Genomic DNA, 10,340 nt, shown 5'->3' on the forward strand with positions numbered 1-10,340 from the left:
TTAGCCATTTTAATGTTCAGGCTTGCCTTTCCCTGTGTAAATCTTCCACCAAACCAAGTTCCCCTCTGACGCTATTTTGCAAGGGCACCAGTGATTGTGATTGGTTTAGAGAAGTATAAACAACCCAGAGCGCCTTTTTTCTCTAAGAGTTATGACTAGAGCAAGACTAAGCAAGACTGACTATACAGTGGTCTGCATTGGTCGGCATTTTCAAGCTAAAGAATGAAACCGTGTCTAGCTCCAAGTCAGCACAAAGATGATGCTTGCTGTGACAGCACACAAATAAACCCTGAGGGGCACAGCAAGTGTGCGTGGTGTCATGAGATCTCAGTAACAACACCCAGACAGTACACTGTGCATGCAGCTGCCCTCATACCAAACAGCAATACAAGGCCATTATAGGAAATCATAAAGTAGTTACTTTAAAGTGTTGATGTGCTGATGTTGAATCAAATCTGTTGTTATTTATTTAAAGACCTTCAGATGATCAATATTGCATCAACACACTAGAAATTTTCTTCCTCATGTGACTCACTCTGGATGTTTGCAGTCAATTTAGAGTGACCATGTGATTACAGCACCTGACCTCTAGAGGGAAGCAAAGACCTCCAGTCCCGCATGGTGAAACTATTTTCATATGACAGTAAACAGTGTGTATAGGGTACACTTCTCACCACATATGAACCATCTATCAGCATTTAAACACTTTATTTTACTCAATATAGACAACTGTTTCTCATATAAATGTCTACTGCTTGTGGCAAACCTACATTTTAGAATTCCACTTTTTATTCATCTGTTCAGTCATATCTGCACAAACCGACAGTACTGTTATTGGAACTCAACACATCCACAGGCACCTGGTACCCACACGTTCTTAGACTCAAAATAATGATTCAGCAGCCACAGCAGTGCAAATAAACACCAAATCATTACAGTGCAGCAGACATATCACAAACAAAAAAGCTTGTCCATGACCTCTTAGGGAAATTTCAGTTTATTTCAACCTGTCTCCTAACGTCCTAATTTTGTTTCAAGTGACTAGTGACATAAAAATAATAGTTAGCATGTTAGCTGTTAGCCTAGATACAGCCGGGGCGCATAGTAGCATGTTTACCATCTAGCTCTGCTTTCCAAAGCGCGGCCTGAAATCTCGCGAGAACAAGCAGCAACAGCTGGAAGGCAGAACCAGACAGTAACCTGAAAAGTTCATTCATTTATTTTATGAAAGATTTATAGAATAATGGCTGACTTTTTGCCAGACTTCGACTTTGTGGAGGAGGAATTTGATTTTGCAGAGTTTGATGGCCGCCCTTATTTATTTGAGCCAGAATACACTGACGAAGAGCTTCGTGAACTTGAAGAACGGTGGAGGAGAGAGAGAGAGGTGCAACACGTAGAGGACAAGAGAGGAGGAACGGGGCAAGGCTGCGTAGCTCTGGAGATTGGTGGTGTACCTGTGAATGCTGTGCCCCAGTGCCCACAGGAGAGGAATGCCTCTGTTGCAAGGAATGGGAGCGGTTGCAGCCTTATTTTCAAGGTCTGGATGTGACTGAGGACGAGACGCCTCCACCTGGAGTGGTATCCAGCTGGGCTTTATCTAGAGCTTGCGAGATATATTTCGGCCGCGCTTTGGAAAGCAGAGCTAAATGGTAAACAAACATGGCAGCACACCGGTAAGGTAAGACAACACGTTTACATGTCATTTTCTATATGTTCTCTGACATTTATCCTAACGATATGAGGCGGTCTTTGTGGAGAAAAAGCTTGTTTAGTGGACTAACTTTGCACTTGAAGCATGCCCGCTCACTTATGTTTTAACAGGTCTGACGCTACAAGGTGCCCCGGCTGTATCTAGGCTAATGGCTAACATACTAACTATTATTTTTATGTCGCTAGTCACTTGAAACAAATTTAGGACGATAGGAGACAGGTTGAAATAAACCGAAATGTCCCTTTAAAGCTTTCAACTTCCTCTTTGACCCTAGCAAACATGTGTTCGTATGACAGAGTTTCTAACACAGATTGCCCCCACTTCCACGACCCCTTCAACACATTCTCACTCCGACCTTCTCACCAATCGACGTTTAGTCATTCTTTATGATCTTACAGGATCATACCTACCAACATTGGGCTGTGAAAAAAGAGATTTTCTAGGGAGATGTTAGCAGTTCCTCTCTGTGCCTTCACTGCCTGTGTGTTTGCTGCAGTTAGCGTGTTTGCTAACGTAGTTTTTCCCACTGTGTTCCACACTAAAGTCGGCTGGAAATAGCTTGCAAAACGCGTGGTACTTGCTTACGTGGCTAGTGACTAGAAAAGGGAAGGTCTGGCACCAAGCAGGCTGAAATTTCGACGCATACTTCTTCTTTTTGGGAGCCGTTTCATTAATTTTCAGTTTGTAATGTTCCGCCTCCAGCTTGGGCATGGACGCGTGCTTGAACATGCGCAGTCACGCACAGCACGCACAGCACGTCGGGCGAGGCCGTTTGGGTTGAGTTGCCAGGTACTACGACACACCAAACACCAGGAAGTCAGGAAATCCTTCAGGATAAACGTTTTGTTCGCTAGCGCTCTAGCATTTACCAGCCCAATCCTGGCAGGAGCCGGCGGGTCCATGGTGTTAGCTGTCCATGGAGCCACACACAGAGGCTGCAGGTTGTGCAGATTCACCCCGCGCCAGCGGGGACGAGGAGAGCAGGGGCCACGAGGCTGGAACGCCTCATCTGGGCCGATGACAGGTACCAGCCAGGTGTCGACAGGGTCCAGCGAGTGCCGAGAAAAACCAACCTTACCTTACCAACCGACCGCTGTGTTTACCCCGGCGGCGGTGGCGCTTACACCGGAGAGGTGGAGCTGGGGTGCGGCAGAGGTGAGCTGGGATCCCCGATAGGAGCGGGGGCAAAGTTTCCCTTCTTGTTGTTTCATTCATCCCCAAAACAAACACATGCGCGAGCCAGGTAAGCGTCTTTATGACAACACGCGCTAGAGCTCATGGGAAATGTAGACTTCATTCTGACAAAACACTACCGCTTTTGTCCACAGGGTCGCCAAAATCAACTCAAAATGAAAGCTCCTTGTAGAGGCTTTAAATCGGGAGTTATGGTATGGGTATGCGGGACGCGAACACCGCTCTCCCAGGTAAGTTGGTGTTGATTGGAACCATCCACTACCCCTCTTACCCACCCTACTCAGACTTTCGCTGCCTTTACTTTTCCTCTTGTACTGCCACGTTTCCCCCTAACACCGCCGAGTGCTGTTAAGCTATTAAGGAGACCAGCTGCGTATCATGCCAATGTTAAAGGACGGCTTTCTTTTGTCAGTGTCTGACACCGCAAGCCACTGCCCAAGCACCAGATTTCGATGACTTCGGAGTGAGAACAGGTTGACCCTTCCATTTATCATACCAAGGTCATACATTGATAAATTTAGCAATTCTATTCAGTCCCCCATAAGACATAGCTTTAGTGATTTAGGTACCGTCGTACCCAGCCTCTTCCCTGTGCGATTCACAACTTTTTCCCAAAATGGGTTAACCAGATTACGTTCCCAGATTGGATGTAGAAATGTTTCTGTGTCTGTCTCTACATTTTGTGTAAATTTCGTTTTGGGGAAACAGTGAGATTAAACCGTTCTTTATTCTGCTGAGAACATTATTAAAAGAACAGTTTTGGATCTGCATCAACAGTGGCAACCACTGTTCTTGACTATCAAAGTTTGCACAAAGGCTCCACAAAAAAAACTGACTGTGTGATTCTGTACATTTCCTAACAGTCCGATTTAGAAATTCAGAATATGTCACCAGTCTTATGATACGTCCTTGGATCCAAAGAGCACCTGCGCATTCATGAAGTAGCAATCATCAGCCAATCTACTGGCATTTGCTCTTGCTATGGATGTTTAAACTTTTCTTGGCATTTCATCCGTTACTTTTCCCTGCAGAGCTGCATGGTGAAATCTCCTCAGTCAGCAGAAATTACAAACACTCCCTACACACATAAAAGAACCCTGACAGAGGGGATGTGTGGTACTGAAATGATAAATCACGAGAGATAGGCTACAGATTGGATTTTTTTCCCTCTCAGACAGACACCATCTGACATCTGACTATATGAAGCAATAACACTGTAGATAGTATGGCCGACTTCCAGTCTGAAATGTGCCTATGTATCATAAATGCCAAGCAGTTGTTATGTGAGATATACATTAACTTCTCTCATCTGTGTTACATTTATCAGAGTTGAATTTAAAGCTCGGGGGGAAGGGGGCCCCTGGGGAGAAGCTATCAGAGGTTGCCTGACATTTCCCAGGCATTGGAGAAACAACGCTGATACTGAGCCACACTGAGCAGTCTCTTTTTTCGATCTTTGCTTGCCTGCTCTGATGGTTCCGTTGCTGTCTCCGCAAGACTTGTTTTTATATTAATTCTAGACTAAACATTAGACTCTGCTGTGGTCTATACAATGCAAGGCAATTGGAAGACTACTACTCAAACCCATGTGGGAAAGCCAGTATTTCAACAACAGATGTACTGGTAATTGATCTTGACTTTCAGGATACATGCCCACAAGCACTGAGATTAGATCTTTTTTCAGACTTTGGCCCTCAGATGTACTCAGTTGTAATGAATAGTTTCTGTTGGTCCAGAAAAGGCAGCACTGGCTGAAACATCTCCATGATGTACAAACTCTACCACAGTTACACATCTTTTACTAAAGAGAAAAAGTGTCATTCAAGAACATTTTTAAGTTTGTGACTTGATCTCTTAAATTTGAAGACATTAAAGGGACAGTACATCGACAAGACAAAAATATATATTGATCCTCATCCTTGTAGTAATAGTTTAGCAAACTAGGTCAAAACATTCTCACTCCAACCTCGTCACATATTGATGTTTGGTCATGGACTTTCCACGTCCAGATAAAACGTGCAAGGTACCCTGGGTGGGTTGGTTGCTGACGTTTTGAAACATTGTGTCAATTTCTGCCTGTTACATGCATTGTCTTCTTTCAAAATACACTTCTGCTTTCACAGGAAATTTATTGTTACATACAGTCTCTTTCAAAATAAACGCACTACATCGGTATAACGCAGTCCAAATTGGCATTTTTTTTCCTTCAACAACAAACACACGTGGTTAGGTTTAGGAAGTCAGTGTTTGTTGGACCCACCCACCCCATCTGGACTTTCGCCGACTTAACTTTCATTCTTGTCCCACCACGTTTCCCACTGACGCCGTCGGGCAAATGTTTAACCATAATGGTGGCCGTCAGCGTATCATGCCGACGTTAAAGGTCGCCTATTTTCATCAGTCTGACACCACCAGTCACTGCCCAAGCACTGGATTTCGATGACTTTGGAGTGAGACCAGGTTGTCTAGATTGGTCTGATGTGAGCTGCAGAGTGTTGGAGATATTGGCTGTAGAGATGTCTGCCTTTTCTCAAATATATTGGAACTAGACGGTACGCAGCTTGTGGTGCTTAAAGCATTGAAAAAATTAATTTGAAAAACTCAACAGCAATGTCTCTCTCCAGAAATCATGACCCGGTTACTCAAGACAATCCACAGACCTTGTTTTGAGCAGTGTTATGTGGGAAGTATTTTCTTTCTACTGAACAACACCCACCTGTAAGCTCACCTAGCACCACTGAGCTGGCAAACGTAAAGCCCAGTTCAGACCAAAGATTTATGACGAGACAAAACCATTTTAGAACATTGCAGAGAAAGGTTGCAGCGGCGTGAAGTGGCCATCTGAGCCCGACTCAAGCCGGGTGATGGTGTCACCTGCAACTCCGCTGGTCAAATCGCCAGCGGCTGGTTTTAGAATATAAAGCAAGTCACCTGTTTCAACAGCCGGTCAGGTTGTGGTGAAATCAAATCAAGATGATGTGTTCGCTTGCTGTGGCATTTACTCATACCCTTCCAAGCACTCTGTGTCTGTCCTCATGGTGTGCTGGTGTTGGGCGGTGTGTCCCTGCTGCTTGTGTTTCTTTTTCGCCATTTCATCACTACTAAAAGTGCAACTGTAGCCAGTATCTCACTATCACTATCCTCATTCATATTTTAAGAAGCTACAAATTATATTCAGCCACAAAATAAGCCTGAAAAACTGGAAATCAGAATGGAAGTACAGATAGTTGTTGCATAGAGGTGATACACTCTCATCTAGTTGCATTGGTGTGAACCGACATTGGTGTTTTTTTAGAACGTTGCAGAACAGTGCATTGCAAGTAGTTGCCTGTTTCACCTCGTCTCATCACACATATTTGGTCTGAACTGGGATTACAACTCAGCCGAGGTGGACACCGTTAATGTTTACATCTTGTGCTGTCATTGGCATGAGCCTCTTGTAGATGCACACATCCTTCTTTGTTGGGTGTAGTTCAGTAGAGGGAAAATATTTCCTACATCAGAGTTCTGTGGATTATGTTGAACAACCAGATCATAATTTCTGGAGAGGGACATTGCTGTTGAGTTTATCAAATGTATTGTTTTGGCGCTTTGAGCACCACAAGCTGAGTGCCATATAGTCCCATTATATTGGAGAGACGGCAGACATCTCTACAGCTGATATCTCCAACACTCTGCAGCACACACCAAAACAATCTAGACTGATAAATAGCACTATAGATAAGAGGGAAGTTTTGATTTTGGGGTGAGCTGTCCCTTTAAGAAAAATATCAAGTTTAGTAGCTGCGGTTCCTCTTCACTATCACTAATGTATCCCAGCAGACACGCTGAGACATTCACACATCAAGTGAATCCAGTTTGATGATCACTGTGTGGAAACTGTCATGCATTCTCCATTTAATTGGGTGATGACAGTTATATCGTTCCTAAACCAAATCAGTTTATTCCCCTTTGTTGCTAGGTAACAAATGGGACGTTGGCTAGCTTGTTGCTGTAGCAGTTTCATTGCACTAGCATAAACAAAACAGTGATTTGAGATCTCTGGAAAACAGTGTAAGAGGAAACCTGATTTTAATAGCCCACTTGTTTTGATAAACTCTTGTCCTTACTTATTGTACGGGCTAAAAATAAGGCAAAGACATGGTGTAATGAAGTTCTGATTTCAGGCTGATAATGTTTGAGGTTTGATAATCAACCCTGGGTAAAAATATGGCATCAGTAAAGGGACATATGGCACCGACAGACTGTGTGTGCAAACAGAGGTGAGTGGAGCAGAATTAAATAGGCTGCACCTTAAACTATCTTTGTGCTTCTTTTCCTTCAGAGATGGCAAACTTAAAAAAAAGTTGGTTCCAGATATCTGAAATGTGAATGAAGTGGGCAGAAGTAAGGAAAAATCAAAGAGGATGGAGGAGAAAAAATAGGTCAATCACTTTGTATCCCCAAAAGTGCCAAAAATAAAAGCCCCTCTGTCTCCTCTCTCTCACCATCACCCTCTCTGTCTGGCTAATCGAAGCCAGATGTATGCGCACGAGGCCTTCATTCAACCTCCTCCCCTTTCCCCCCCTTTCCTCCCTCTCTCACCGTCTCTCTGTTTCTTTTTCTCTGTGTGGGTTTCCTCCTCAGGCTCAGTGCCTCTCTGTTCTTCCCTCCTCCTCCTCTCTTGCTTCTCTCCCCCTCGGTCTCTGGCAAAGCAGGAAATACTACAGGTTCCTGGCCCTGAAGGGAGCATGTTTCTTCTAACCACTAACAGATGGAGGGATGAAGAGGGAAGGGATGGATATGAGAGTGAAAGGACTTCGGCTGGGAAAATGTCGGTAATGCTGTGATAGATTGTGAGAAGATAAAGAGCTTTAAATGTTGCAGAAGTGAGAGGTTTTGGTCTTTCCCTTCTGACCAGAGCTTACATGAGCTGCTTCACCTCTTTTTTCCTTTCCTCTATTTCTCTCCTTTCTCTCTAGCCCTCTTTTTTCCACTTTAATGAACTGAGGCAGCTGGAACTGAATCCTAATGTCATAAAACAGCCCAGCCCATTGAAATCCCCTTGCTCTCCTTCTCTCTGGAGCACACACACACACACACACACACACACACACACTATACGTGCTCAATTACTTTTACAGACAGAAAAAGGTTTATATAGTTTATTGGTAGTAGTACTAAACTGGTAGCCTTCTAATTAACTAGAAGAAGTAATCAGGTGGTTATACTTGTAAAAGTTGTTCACTGGTAATAGTGGCAGGATTACTAGTGCTGCTAGTGCTAGTAGTAGTGCGATAATAGAGGAAGTAGCAGTAGTAGTTCTAGTAGTAGTACTAATAGTTATAGTAGCATTAGCAGTTAAACTATACATGGTACGTAGTGCAAATATTATCAGTAGTACCATTATCAGTATATAGTAGTGATGGAGTTGCAGTAGTTGTAAAAACATCCTTGAAGTAGTTGTAGTAGCAAAAGAAGCACTACCAAATGTATAGAAATAGTATTAGAAATGGCAGTTTTCTCAGTGGTAGTAACAAAAAACAATCTAGTAATAACTGCAGTTGAAGTAGCAGAAGTAGCAGCAATAGTGGTTCTACCAAATGTATAGAAATAGTGGTAGAAATGATAGTTTTTGAAACAATCTAGTAGTCGTTGCAGTAATAGTAGTGGTTGTAGTAGTAGTAACAGTAGTAGTAGTTGGAATAGTAGCACTGAATGTATAGAAATAGTGGTAGAAAAGACAGTTTTATCTGTAGTAGTAGTAATAATAAAACATAGCAGTAGCAAAATAATAGAAGTAGCAGCAATAGTCGTACTACCAAATGAGTAGAAATAGTGATAGAAAGTAAAGTTCTAACAGGAGTAGTAATACTAAAACGTAGTAGCAGTCGTAAAACAATGTAGTAGTAGTAGTAGTTGCTGCTGTAGTAGTAAAAGTAGTAGTAGCATACTAAATGTATAAAAATAGTGTCAGAAACAACAATTTTATCAGTAGCTGTAATTACAAAAGCAACCTGTAAGTAGTTGCAGTTGTAGGAGTTGTTGTAGTCGTAGCAATAGTGGTGCTACCAAATGTGTAGAAACAGTGTTAGGAATGGTGGTTTTATCAATAGTAATAACAAGAAAGTTAGAAGCAGTAGTAAAACAATCTACTAGTAGCTGCAATTGTAGTAGTAATAGTAGAAGTAGCAGCAATAGTAGTACTACCAAGTGTATAGACATAGTGGTAGAGAGTAAAGTTTTGTCAGGAGTAGTAATACTAATAGGTAGTAGCAGTAGTAAAAAAGTTAGTAGTAGCAACAGTAGCAGCAATAGTAGCACTGCCAAATGTGGCAATGAAATAGTGGCAGAAACAACAATTTTATCAGTTGTTTTAATTACAGTACTAAAGGTAGTAGCAGAAGTAAAACAATCTAGTAGTAGCTGTAGTTGTAGAGGAAGTAATAATAGCTTCAGTAGTCACAACAATAGTAGCACTACCAAATGTATAGAAATAGTGATATAAGTGATAGTTTTATCAGCAGTAGTAATAATAAAAACTAGTAGATAGTAGTAAAGCATTTTGTAGTTGTAGTAATAGAGTTTTAGCACTACCAAATGTTTAGTAATAGTGTGCCATGATGCAAATCCAGGTGTGCCGTGAGATTTTGTGATAACCACACATTAATATTGCGATATTCAACCTACACAAAAAGTTATGAATGAATTTTTTATTGACTGTATCAGTATGTTGTGCACACTCATTTCCTAATGAAGGGGAAACACTACTTTAAATAATGTTATGTAGTTTAATTAAAAAAACAAAAAACAAAAAACAAAAAAAAACAAAAACACATTGAATCTACTTTTCATTGTTTGCACAACGGAATTGTGTGTGTAACATATCACATTATCTTACATTATTTCCCATTTAAATGGATGTGTCATTGGTGCTTTGATGTAATTTTAAAAAGTTTTAAATGAATTCTTGAATCATTTTGTCAATAAATATTTCATGAGTAACAATTGGTTGTCAATTGTTATTTGGTATTAGTAAATAAGAACAAGCATTTATGTTGTGATAAGTGTGCAGTATAAGGTTAGGGTTAGGGTTAGGGTAGGGCAGTAGCAGTAGTAGAACAGTAGTAGTAGTAGTAGTGGTGGCAGCAATAGTAGTGCTAAAATGGTAGAATGGTAAAATGGTAGAAGCAGTACAGAAACAATCCAGTAGAAGTTGCATCAGTATTTTTGCAAAAACAGCATGAACCCTGCAAAAGCAGTAAATCACAATGAAGTCTTTCACTACAGCTCCATCCAGTCTTCTTCTACTGTTAATAGTTAAGAGAGGAATATTGGCAGCATTACTCTTAAACAATCCAATCCTCCCGTTGAGCTCTTAACTTTCCACTTTAATCCCTCCCCTCTGTCACTTCCCCCACTCCCTCACTCCCATACATTTCAATCACTCAAC

Source organism: Epinephelus fuscoguttatus, linkage group LG12, assembly GCF_011397635.1.
Source record: "Epinephelus fuscoguttatus linkage group LG12, E.fuscoguttatus.final_Chr_v1".
NCBI classification, from domain to species: Eukaryota; Metazoa; Chordata; class Actinopteri; order Perciformes; family Serranidae; genus Epinephelus; species Epinephelus fuscoguttatus.